Source organism: Pogona vitticeps, chromosome 10 (assembly GCF_051106095.1).
Source record: "Pogona vitticeps strain Pit_001003342236 chromosome 10, PviZW2.1, whole genome shotgun sequence".
Classification (NCBI taxonomy): Eukaryota; Metazoa; Chordata; class Lepidosauria; order Squamata; family Agamidae; genus Pogona; species Pogona vitticeps.
In genome coordinates, this window is record NC_135792.1 from 21764449 (window position 1) to 21777634 (window position 13186).

At 42.8% G+C, this 13186-nt stretch overlaps 1 protein-coding gene across 2 annotated transcripts in view; it reads left to right on the forward strand.

Moving 5' to 3' along the window:
- Positions 1–13186, forward strand: part of WWOX (WW domain containing oxidoreductase) — a 605441-nt gene that overhangs the window by 372626 nt on the left and 219629 nt on the right. The window lies entirely within an intron of this gene.

Genomic DNA, 13186 nt, shown 5'->3' on the forward strand with positions numbered 1-13186 from the left:
TGTTCTCCTTGCAGTCCAGGGGACTCTCAAGAGTCTCCTCCAGCATCACAATTCAAAAGCATTTTCCTTCTTAGCCCTGCCTGAATGTTCAGAAGGAGTCCTTATTCAGAGGCACACACTGACAACTTCCCAAATGTTGCTGGACTGCAGTTCCCAGCATTAAGCATACTGGCTTGGGCTTATGGGAACAGCAGTGCATGAACCTGTGGAGGGTGAGAAGTGGCCCACCTCACCCTATCCCAATGGATTCCCTATTTTGTAGTTTTATAGGTTACATTTGGCTTATGTTGAGATGCTGTAATGTTGGAGATATTGTGAGTCCTGCCATGAGGAAGGGTGCCAGCTTAGCATGTTGGCAGATGTGTTTTCTCACTTCCACATTCATCCAGTTAATGTGCAGCTAGTGTTTGTGAGTGGGTGTGAAAGAGAAGGAGAACAGGTGTGAGGGAGACAAGACCACTTTTAGTAAAGTTAGTTGGTTGTGTTGTGTATCCGGGGCTGAGCAAGTGCTTCATGTTTTCTATCTGCTTTTTAACTCAGCAGTTCTGGTGCTGCTGCAACTTTATAGAACCAACATGAACCTGCTGACCTCAGATGGGTGTTGATCCAGGATCTCTTGGTCTTCCCTACTGGATTCTATTTATGCAAGGGATGGGGCACTATTTATTTTGTCCTTTCCCTCATTAAGCAAAGTATCTTAGGCTAACTTTGAAAGGAGGGCTTCGAAATCCGACATGGGCCAAACTAACTTCATAACTGGCAAAGTTCTGCCTGCCTTTCAGACTGATTTGTGTTGGATGCACAATGTTGCTAAAATAGTCAAAAAGGCTGGACTGGGGTTTGTAGGGAGAATGAATGTCAAGGTAAAGAATTGAGGTTCTTTTCACCTATTTAGGGATGTGGTGGCACTTTGGGTGAAACTGCAGAAACCTCTATACTGCAGGGTCAGAAGACTAGCAGGCGTAAGATCGAATCCACGTGATGGAAGGAGCACCCATCGCTTGTCCCATCTCCTGCCAACCTAGCACTTCGAAAGCATGCAAATGCGAGTGGATAAATAGGTACCACCATGGTGGGAAGGTCACGGTGTTCCATGTCTAGTCGTGCTGGCCACATGACCACAGAAACTGTCTTCGGACAAACGTTGGCTCTAAGGCTTGGAGACGGGGATGAGCACCGCCCCCTAGAGTCAGACATGAGTGGACACTACATGTCAAGGGGAACCGTTACCTTTACCTCACCTGTTTATCCCTGAAAATGTTCAGATGAACCTTCTTGATCAAAATGCCCAGGATCATGTCCATCTGTATAAACCTTTTTTATCCTTATTGTATTGCATTTTATTTGCATTCAAATATTCAGTGATAGACTGCTTGCATCTTAAGGAAGAGTATAATGCCTCAGTTTCATTTTTGCTTCCTCAGTGACTCTGGGAAGCCTTTGACCTGATTCATAACAGACGCAGATGGTAGTGCTCTGGAGAATGTTTGTAGGCATTTGGGAAGTGAACAAGACCAAAGGTTGGAAAAGTAACTTTTTTGAACAGATGAGTGCTCAGAGAGGGTTTTTTTTTCTTCCCAGTGTTCTGTAACCTAACTAGTCCAATCTTTTTGGGTTTTGTTTTGTCAGGTTTTAAACAGGATGGAATAGATGACCTATAAAAGCTCCTTCAGGTCTAACATGAACTGAGAAATAGAGAAATGTGGACTTGTAATAGAAAAATAAAATAAAATAAAGAAGAAATTCCTCAAGCAGGACTCATTAGGGTGGCCTCTTTTTTTTCCACACGAGTGCCGCTCGCCCATCCTGCAAGTTAGTAAAAAGTAAGATCACTTGTCATCGCTGTAAGCTATCCATAAAAATTAACGTACCACAGGAAATTGAAAGGGGGGAGGAAGGCATTTAAATGTTCAGGGTCACGGATCTATCTGTGCATCCCTTGTGAGCGTATTCTCATGACAAGAGGCATTATTGTTTGCCACAAGCTGGATTTTCATGTTATATCCCTGTGTTAAAGGCTGGCACGTCCAAGTCACCAAGGACATAGGGCGCAAACTAGCATGCCGTCAGGGGGAAGAACAGACTTGCATGCTACTAAATACTGTGGAAAGAGAAGATGTTGAGAAAATAAACTGCAAACTCTTGTCCCACTGGACAGCTTTATAGATCCCTGTGATAACTGAGGGATGGAGGAACGAAGGCAGGCAGGCAGGCAAATTGATAAGGTGTTGAGGAAATCTCAGTTATGCATTTGGATATGTGACCAGATATGCGACTGAGATGCAACCAACACCTCATGAGTCAACTGAAATGAGCCACAGCCAAACTACACAGAAATTAGATCAACACCAATAGGATTTGGACTAGTTGGCTGAGGTAGCTGCATTGAGTAACTGCATGTCCACTTGTAAAGAAAGAAAAGGTCTTAGCAATTATTGCACAGGTAACATGTATGTGTAGGTAGAGAAGTATTGCCTTTCCTCCAGATATTTTGGACTCCCCGTCCTTCCTAGCCCTCACTAGCAATAATGAAGGATGATGGGAGTTGCAATCCAGTAGCATGTAGAGGACTGCATGCTCTCCGTTCCTTGATCTAGGAAAAATTATTTCCAGTATGGTTAGGAGAATGGTTGTTGTAGTGGAATATTTTTAGAAGTGCAAATGCCAAAACTAAACATTGCCGTACATTTAGAATACCTAGTGTCATAGAATAGACAGAGTGACAGGGGGTGGCACCGGTGAAACCATTCCTTAAATACCTCATTTACAAAGGTGTGTTGATGGCACATACAGTAACTACAAACATTTGGAAGACCTTTTTCTTTCTGTGACAAAACTTGTTTGAGGGCAGCTTTTCTTTCTTTCTTTCCTTCCTTCCTTCCTTCCTTCCTTCCTTCCTTCCTTCCTTCCTTCCTTCCTTCCTTCCTTCCTTCCTTCCTTCCTTCCTTCCTTTTTTTTCTTTTCTTTTCTTGCAAATACAAAACAAACTCACAAGAATTTCACATTGTAGAAGACGTTAGCCGTGTTAATCTGTGCAAGTGTTACAGGTACAAACAAAATAAAAATTAAATCACAAAACGGACAATTTTTTGTGGCTCATTTGTAGGTGTCTGGTCACTCCACCTTTGCTTCAAGTGCAAATAAATTATGAAAACCGCCAGAACATGGCCAAACAGCCCGAAAAACCTACAACAACCAAATTACGAATGTGTTGGAAATTATGTTCACTCTCAAGACTGAAAATTAAGACAATCCTATGAACAGATGATTTGGCATCTTAAGAAACAGTGAGGTGATTTGTGCTCACCTAGCATGCCGGTTCTTGAGTAACACCCTCCTCTTGGCATTTAAGAACCTGCTCTTTAACCTGCAGGAAATTCAGAAGCATTTTTTGATATGGCAGTGGTTCCCAAACTTTTTTGAGTTATGGCTCCCTTGATTCCCACCCAGAACCTCCCCAGAGCAAAAATGGCACCACCGTCGCCACCTCCCTCCTTCCAGGGACTGGGCACAGCTCACCCTGTGGTCTGCGCTTTTGCAAGGGGAGAGTGTTAGACACGATCCCGGCTGGCATGCAGGGAGAGCCTCCGGCAGGGGAGAAGGAGAGGGAGGTGGCAGCCAAGGATTAGAGGATTCTTTGGCACTCCTGGCTAGGTTTGGTGGTGCCCTGGGGTGCGATGGGACACAGTTTGGGAACCACTGTGATATGGCTTGAGCGACATGTCATGTTGCAAGTATTAGCACTTGGGTGCTAAATTTTTGGATTCCCAACACTGTTTGAGAAAAAAGATAGCTCATCCTTGGTGAACCAAAACGGTATCATTTATGAAGAAGTCATGTATCGTTTTTCTCACGGATACTCTCCGCAGGAGGTTCTTGCCCGACACAGTTTTGTAAAGACAACAAAAGTGATAAAAAGGGGAGGCAGAAGGGATAAAGAGCTAGTCATTGCCAATCCTAGTGTTGAAAGGAAAACTATACAGTATCACATTTGCTGTTTTTCCCCCCTTTTACACTTTTTTCATCTCCCCCTTTTAGCACCTTAGTATATAACATAGAAAAGGACGTGGTGGCACTGTGGGTTAAACCGTGGAGGCCTCTGTTGGAAGACCTGCAGTTGTAAGATTGAATCCATGTGACGGAGTGAGCCCCCGTCGCTTGTCCCAGCTCCTGCCAACCTAGCGGTTTGAAAGCATGTAAAAATGCAAGTAGATAAATAGGTACCACCTCGGTGGGAAGGTCAGGGCGTTCCATGTCTAGTTGTGCCGGCCACGTGACCACGGAACATTGTCTGCGGACAAACGCTAGCTCTAGGGGTTGGAAACGGAGATGAGCGCCGCCCCCTAGAGTCGGACACTACTGGACAAATGGTCAAGGGGAACCTTTACCTTTACCTATAAAGTATAACATAGAGACTATGATGACATTTGAGCAGCTCTTTCAAATTTCTAAACTTTTTTCCAGTCCATTATTCTAATGTGTACTCTTGATGCCTATATTTTATAAATGTGTGTGTGTGTGTGTGTGTGTGTGTGTGTGTGAGATGTTAAATGGAGCACATGGGTTTATATGGATTATATGTTTGGGGTATGTTTGTATTTTTAAAAAAGAAGAGAAATAAGCCTACGGGTGGTAGTTCATTAGTGTATAAATATAGTTTAACTTCCTGCATAATTACTACATTTTTTATTATTTTTTCTAATGCTTTTTGCTTAGTTTGCTTTGGTTAATTTTCAAAGTACTTTTCCCAGTTGAGTTCCCCAAGAGACAAAAAAATTCGGGCTATTTAAGTTCCTCGGTCCCCAACATCCCGGGAGCAGCACAGTGAGAGAGGGCCCCGAGGTTATTTATAACTTGATTGTATCTCAGAAAATTAACTGAAAGAACACAAGAGTCAAAATTTGAGAGAAATGCCTTAAAACATCTAAAGAGAGAGATTAATTTTAAAAGCTTTGGGAGCCCTGTGGAGTTCTCACTATGGTTTCGGGAACAAACTCGCTGAGTTTCTTCATTCTCAGCCTCATTGTCATGATCGTTGTCGTCAAGTCATTAAATATAAGATGATGAATTTAAAATATGATACCTATGCTTTCCATTGTTGTTTTGTTGTGAATATTCATTCCCATGAACCATGTTAAATTTAGGTTTCTTTTCTTGAATGAATATTTTTTTAAAAGGAGTGGCACCTTGCAAAATTTGGTAAGCCTTCCACCTAACCCTCCTTCTCATCAGATGGTGTTGCAATTGGGAAAGTGTGTGGTCTTTTTATGAGGCAGTCCAAATTTCAGCCATCCCCTTACGCTAAGTCTCAATATTACTGTCCTCCTTGCCATTCCCTTCCAATTTTCTCTCTCTTTTCAATCCCAGAGTACAGTGGGGTCTCGACTTACGAACTTAATCCGTATTGGAAGGCAGTTCTCAGGTCGAAAAGTTCTTAAGTCGAATCTGCATTTCCCATAGGAATGCATTGAAAACCATTTAATCCGTATCTGCTCTTTTCATCCATAGAAACTAATGGGAAGCTGCTATTCCGCCTTCTAGAGGGGGATATTTTTTTCCTTTTTTCCTTTTAACCTAAGATGACTTAGCTTTTAAAAAAAAGGAAAACAAAGAGTTCATAATTCGAATCTAAGTTCGTAAGTCGAGTCCATATATTCCTATGAGAGCGGTTCGTAAGTCGAAACGTTCGTATGTCGAACCGTTCGTAAGTCGAGACCCCACTGTAAATCCTTTTAAGCAACTATTTTTCTTGGTGTATTCACCAGAGGAAGGTGAACCCTCCACCAAAACAAAACAAAACAAAAAATACAAACAAACGAACAAAAAACTTTAATATAGGCCAATTTATGAGCATGTCATGTTTCTTAGTAAAGGTAAATGTTCCCCTTGACATTTAGTCCAGTCGTTTCCAACTCTAGGGGCTGGTGCTCATCCCCGCCTCCAAGCCGTAGAGCCAGTGTTTGTCCGTAGATCGTTTCCGTGGTCACACGGCCAGCACGACTAGACACGGAACGCCGTGACCTTCCCACTGTGGTGGTACCCATTTAGCTACCCACATTTTTACATGCTTTTGAACTGCTAGGTTGGCATGTTACTTACATTTTATTTATTTATTTATTTATTTGATTTATATCCTGCCCATCTGGTATATTCTACCATTCTGGGCGGCTTACAACATAACATAAATAAATTAATATAGCACAGGAGCATTACCATAGAAACAGTAAGATACATGATAGAATATGGTAAATAATAAATAGCAAGAAAAGAAAGAATCAAGTGTTGACAGGAGGGAAGGCCTGGATGTACATCCATGTTTTTAATTGGCTTTTAAATGTGCCCAGCGTAGGGCCCCCACGAATCTCCGGTGGGAGGTTATTCCAGAGGCGAGGAGCCACCGCCGAGAAGGCCCTGTTTCGTGTCTTTTCTCTTCGGGCCTCCCTCAGCGTCAGGCTCCTCAACCTCACCTCCTGGCTCGCGTGAGTGATCCAGGTAGATCTTGGAATACATGGAAGCAATAAAGAAAAAAAAAAGCTCGGGGAAATGGCACAGAGCAATCGCACAAAGCACAGCTCGGGGTAGGATGATGGCAGCAAATAAGGAGTTTTCGAAGAAGAGCAAACATTAAAAAGTTCTTGATAGAGCCTTCAGCACAGTTTTAGTTTTCACAACAGAGCATCAGAAAAAAAAAGCAGGGCAAGGCCACATGGTCTTCAAAACAATGCAAATGCAGGAACTGGTGATGCCTTTATTAGACCATTAGGAAAATAAAACAAAAAAATAAAGGGAGCTTTCATTTATTTTTATTTTTTTATACTTCTATGCCGCCCACACTACTCAAAGGTCTCTGGGAGGCTTAGAACATTTAAAATACAATAAAAAGACAAAAAATTAAAATGCAATTAAAATATGATGATCATCCCTCTTCTTCAGGCTGTGCACCAAGATCTTATGGTTTGTTCCAACATAATATGCTTTTAAATAAAGTCCTAAAGTCTCATAGCCACTTTTGGGGGGCAGGTGAGCTTATGAGATGGAAAGAGCTGCAGTTTGCAAGAGGCCTGTTGGGGGAGGATATGGCTTCCAACCTCTCCTTGGTCAGTAATTTGGAATGTATCACCCAACTCTTTAAACAACAGGCCTCCAAACACTCTGAACCTCCCGCTCCTTTTTATCAGGATACATTTATCTGGCAGGAAGCCATCATCCCCCTTCATTCGCCCCCCCCCCAATGCAACCAAAAGGCAGGAAACCATTGGCCACACAACACCTAAATGAAGATGATCTAGAGGTCTTTTCTAGGCAGGCCCTTTGACCAATAAACCAATGAACGTGTTGTCTTCATCACAATCCTGTCAATTCAGTCAGAGAGCATGCGACTGGTCACCCCAGGGATACTCAGTGAGTTTTAGGCCTGATGGGAATTTGAACCTGGGTCTCCTAGCCCAAAGCTCAACCTGTCACTCTGCACTTGCTGTTTTCTTATTCTAATATAAGAGATCAGACATGCGTTGGATGGAATTCCAGCCCTGGAATAGCTGTGACAATTTATTCAAGATGGTGGTGGTGGTGGTCGGATGCCAAAAGATCTCCTGTATGGAGAATCAGTGCAGGGAAAGTGCCCCAGAGGGAGACCACAGCTGCGATACAAAGAGATCTGCAAGTGGGATCTGAAGGCCTTAGGAATGGACCTCAACAGATAGGAAACCTTGACCTCTGAGTGTTCAGCCTGGAGGCAGGCGTTGCATCACGGCCTCTCCCAATTTGAAGAGACCCTTGTCCAGCAGGCTGAGGCGAAGAGGCAGTCCCGAAAGCAGCAAAGTCAGGGAGCCAGACAGGGGACAGATTATATTTGTCTTCATCGTGGAAGGGATTGCAACTCTCGAATTGGCCTCCACAGCCACACTAGACGCTGTTCCAAGTTCTCTATTCAGAGCATGTTACCACAGTCTCTTGAGAATGAAGGATGCCTAATAGGGTGATGGTGATCTGTCAATGCCTGTTGGGTCTTTCTTTCCAATGTGCTTCAGTGTGTGGAAGTCGCGGGAGGATGGCGAACGGTATAGACGAGGAAATTGCCCTGCTTGTCTCGTCTGCCTTCTGGAACCTCCTAAGTTTGTTTTTTTCTGTTTTTAAAGACACGTTTGTATCTCACCATCTGTGTTTTATTTACTAAATCATCCAGACTGAATATATAAATATTTGAATAACTTTTTGGTCTCTGTGAAAATCTTTCCCAGCAGCTCCGTGCAAATACATACATGTTTTGCTCTGGAGACAATAGCAATCTGATACATTAATATTGATTTCTAAGAAAATATGTTCATTTAAAAAGAGAGGTCTTTTTCATAACAGTTTAAAAAAAAACCCTTTGCACTTGTGAAGCCAAATTATGATGTGTTTGGTTTAAGTGCGCACACACGCACACATAAAACACACACACACACACAGACAACTTAGTTTTCCCTAAGAAACTAATTATGGGCAAAGCAAACAATAGTGGTGGTACTTTGTTTTACACAGCACATCTAGCAAAAATCCTGATAAGGGTAAATAGGACTTTTAGCCTTCTCATCTCGGCTAGAAATGCAAAGCCTTACATGCTCTCTCTCTCTCTCTCTCTCTCTCTCTCTCTCTCTCTCTCTCTCTCTCTTTCTGACAGAAATGTGGTGGGATTAAAGTCGAAAGAAATAATGCATATACTGGGTTTTGGATGTCAGGCTAAATGGCAATTTAGTATAATATGTCGGAGCAATTTTTCTGTCCCTGCAGTCATCCACTATGTTTGGATTTGCAATACATTCTCGGCTGTGAATAATCTAAAACTAATTGAACCTAGTGCCTTTAAGTGCATAATATTTGTGTGTGTGTTTAGTCGTTTAGTCGTGTCCGACTCTTCGTGACCCCATGGACCAGAGCACGCCAGGCCCTCCTGTCTTCTACTGCCTCCCGGAGTTGGGTCAGGTTCATGTTGGTTGCTTCGCAGACACTGTCCAGCCATCTCATCCTCGGTCGTCCCCTTCTCCTCTTGCCATCACACCTTCCTAACATCAAGGTTTTTTCCAAGGACTCTTTTCTTCTCATGAGATGGCCAAAGTACTGGAGCCTCAGCTTCAGGATCTGTCCTTCAAGTGAGCATTCAGGGTTGATTTCCTTTAGAACTGATAGGTTTGTTCTCCTTGCAGTCCAGGGGATTCTCAAGAGCCTCCTCCAGCACCACAATTCAAAGGCATCAATTCTTCGGCGGTCTGCTTTCTTTATGGTCCAGCTCTCACTTCCATACATCACGACAGGAAAAACCATAGCTTCGACTATTCGGACTTTTGTTGGCAAGGTGATGTCTCTGCTTTTCAAGATGCTGTCAAGATTTGTCATCGCTTTCCTCCCAAGAAGAAGGCGCCTTTTAATTTCAGGGCTGCTGTCTCCATCTGCAGTGATCATGGAGCCCAGGAAGATAAAATTTGACACTGCCTCCATATCTTCCCCTTCTATTTCCCAGGAGGTGATGGGACCAGTGGCCATGATCTTAGTTTTTTTGATGTTGAGTTTCAGACCGTTTTTTGCACTCTCCTCTTTCACTCTCATTACAAGGTTCTTTAATTCCTCCTCACTTTCTGCCATCAGAGTGGTATCATCTGCATATCGGAGGTTGTTGATATTTCTTCCGGCAATCTTAATTCCGGCTTGGGTTTCTTCCAGTCCAGCCTTCCGCATGATGTATTCTGCATATAAGTTAAATAAGCTGGGGGACAATATACAGCCTTGCCGTACTCCTTTCCCAATTTTGAACCACTCAGTTGTTCCATGACCAGTTCTAACTGTTGCTTCCTGTCCCACATATAGGTTTCTCAGGAGACAGATAAAGTGGTCAGGCACTCCCATTTCTTTAAGAACTTGCCATAGTTTGTTGTGGTCCACACAGTCAAAGGCTTTTGCATAGTCAATGAAGCAGAAGTAGATATTTTTCTGGAACTCTCTGGCTTTCTCCATGATCCAGCGCAAATTAGCAATTTGGTCTCGAGTTCCTCTGCCTCTTCGGAATCCAGCTTGTACTTCTGGGAGTTCTCGGTCCACATACTGCTGAAGCCTACCTTGTAGGATTTTGAGCATAACCTTGCTAGCGTGCGAAATGAGTGCAATTGTACGGTAGTTGGAGCATTCTTTGGCACTGCCTTTCTTTGGGATTGGGATGTAGACTGATCTTTTCCAATCCTCTGGCCACTGTTGAGTTTTCCAAACTTGCTGGCATATTGAATGTAGCACCTTAACAGCATCATCTTTCAAGATTTTAAATAGTTCAACTGGAATGCCATCACCTCCACTGGCCTTGTTGTTAGCCAGGCTTTCTAAGGCCCACTTGACTTCGCTCTCCAGGATGTCTGGCTCAAGGTCAGCAACTACATTGTCTGGGTTGTCCGGGATATCCAAATCTTTCTGATATAATTCCTCTGTGTATTCTTGCCACCTCATCTTGACGTCTTCTGCTTCTGTTAGGTCCTTCCCATTTTTGTCTTTTATCATGTTCATGTTTGCGCAAAATGTTCCTCTAATATGTCCAATTTTCCTGAACAGATCTCTAGTCTTTCCTTTTCTGTTATCTTCCTCTATTTCTTTGCATTGTTCATTTAAGAAGGCCGTCTTGTCTCTCCTTGCTATTCTTTGGAAGTCTGCATTCAAGTTTCTGTAACTTTCCCTATCTCCCTTGCATTTTGCTTCCCTTCTCCTCTCTGCTATTTCTAAGGCCTCGTTGGACAGCCACTTTGCTTTCTTGCATTTCCTTTTCTTTGGGATGGTTTTCCTTGCTGCCTCCTGGACAATGTTACGAGCCTCTATCCAAAGTTCTTCAGGCACTCTGTCCACCAAATCTAGTTCCTTAAATCTGTTCTTTACTTCCACTGTGTATTCATAAGGGATTTGGTTTAGATTATACCTGAGTGGCCCAGTGGTTTTTCCTACTCTCTTCAGTCTAAGCTTGAATTTTGCAATGAGAAGGTGATGATCAGAGCCGCAGTCAGCTCCAGGTCTTGTTTTTGCTGACTGTATAGAGCTTCTCCATCTTTGGCTGCAGAGAATATAATCAATCTGATTTCGATATTGCCCATCTGGTGATTTCCATGTATAGAGTCGCCTCTTGTGTTGTTGGAAAAGAGTGTTTGTGATGACCAGCTTATTCTCTTGACAAAACTCTATTAGCCTTTGTCCTGCTTCGTTCTGAACTCCAAGGCCAAACTTCCCTGTTGTTCCTTTTATCTCTTGGCTCCCTACTTTAGCATTCCAGTCCCCTAGAATGAGAAGAACATCTTTCTTTGGCGTCAGTTCTAGAAGGTGTTGTAAATCTTCATAGAATTGTTCAATTTCATTCTCCTCAGCAATGCTGGTTGGTGCATAAACTTGGATTATTGTGATGTTGAATGGTCTGCCTTGGATTCGTATTGACATCATTCTATCATTTTTGAGATTGTATCCCATTACAGCTTTTCCCACTCTTTTGTTGACTATGAGGGCCACTCCATTCCTTCTATGGGATTCTTGCCCACAATAGTAGATATGATAATCATCTGAGCTGAATTCGCCCATTCCTGTCCATTTTAGTTCACTGATGCCCAGGATGTCGATGTTTATTCTTGCCATCTCCTGTTTGACCACCTCCAGCTTCCCAACGTTCATAGATCTTACATTCCAGGTTCCTATGCAGTATTCTTCTTTGCAGCATCGGATTTTCCTTTCACTTCCAGGCACGTCCACAGCTGAGCGTCCTTTCGGCTTTGGCCCAACCACTTCATTAGCTCTGGAGCTACTTGTACTTGTCCTCCACTCTTCCTCAGTAGCATGTTGGACGCCTTCCGACCTGAGGGGCCCATCTTCCAGCGTCATATCTTTTAGCCTTTTGTTTCTGATCATGGGGCGTTCTTGGCAAAGATACTGGAGTGGCTTGCCATTTCCTACTCCAGGTGGATTGCGTTTAGTCAGAACTCTCCACTATGTCCTGTCCGTCTTGGGTGTCCCTGCATGGCATAGCCCATAGCTTCTCTGAGTTACTCAAGCCCCTTCGCCACGACAAGGCAGCAATCCATGAAGGAGGCATAATATTTACAAACAACAAAAACAGGCTTAGTACTGCAGAGCACTACACACTGCCATGCCTCTATTTGTACTGTTCAGTGTATTACTTATATTTTTATTTTGTTTGAAACCAAAGTTCAGGCCTTCATACCAAAGAAGGAGGTCAAAATGGAAGCCTGGAGTACACATTACAAGTCACCCATTATTTGAAGAGGGAGTTCCTTAAGTGCTGATTATTAGGGATGGTCTCACAAGGAACTTTGCTCACACAGCAAATTGGCTGGTTTCATTTGGGATCCTGGAGTCCAGCCCCAGTCAATGAGGCACAATGGGGAATCGAACTCCCTCCCGATTGCTCACTCCACAGCCAGACACCGGAACCACTGAATTTTTTTTTAAAATTGCCATCTTTCTTCATCATCCAGCTTTTATACCTGTACATCATAATAAAGAATACCATAGTTTTGATTATCTTGGTCTCCAGCACCACAAGGCTTACACTTAAGATTCTTTTCCAAATCCTTTTACTGTTTGACATGGTGTGTCAAATTTTTGACAAAGCCCCCCCCCCCCCCAAAAAGGCTGTTGGAGTCCATCAAAATGTATTTATAGTTATGGTTGGGCTTTGAAAAAACATGCATACATTGGACCGAGCATTCCAGAGGTCTTCACATACTGCTGAGTGCCACAAAAAAAATAAACAAAACAAACAAATATGGGACTGCTGTTTGGGAAACTCAGGTGATGTAAAAAAGGAAGTAAGATTCAGCTTTCATACCATGTAGGTTGATCTAAATCCTTGGATCCTAAATCATTGTACCATATAATCCTGGTGCAAGACAACCCAGAAGCTTGAATGAAACATTGTAGGAAACCTAGATATCAGTCCTGTTTGGTCTGCTAAAGAAATAGGATCGATTATATTTATCAACACCAAATGAGATTTCTCAGTGTGTCTGCACTTCACAATTGTAATTATTTAACAAATAATTAAATAGATAAATAAAAATAAATAAATAAAGATTTTATTGTCATTCTTTGGACTCCAGGGATTTGCAATTTGGGGATCCACTTTGTATCCCCTGTTCAAAAGTCTTACTGCTGCAGTTCGAGGGCTTGTACC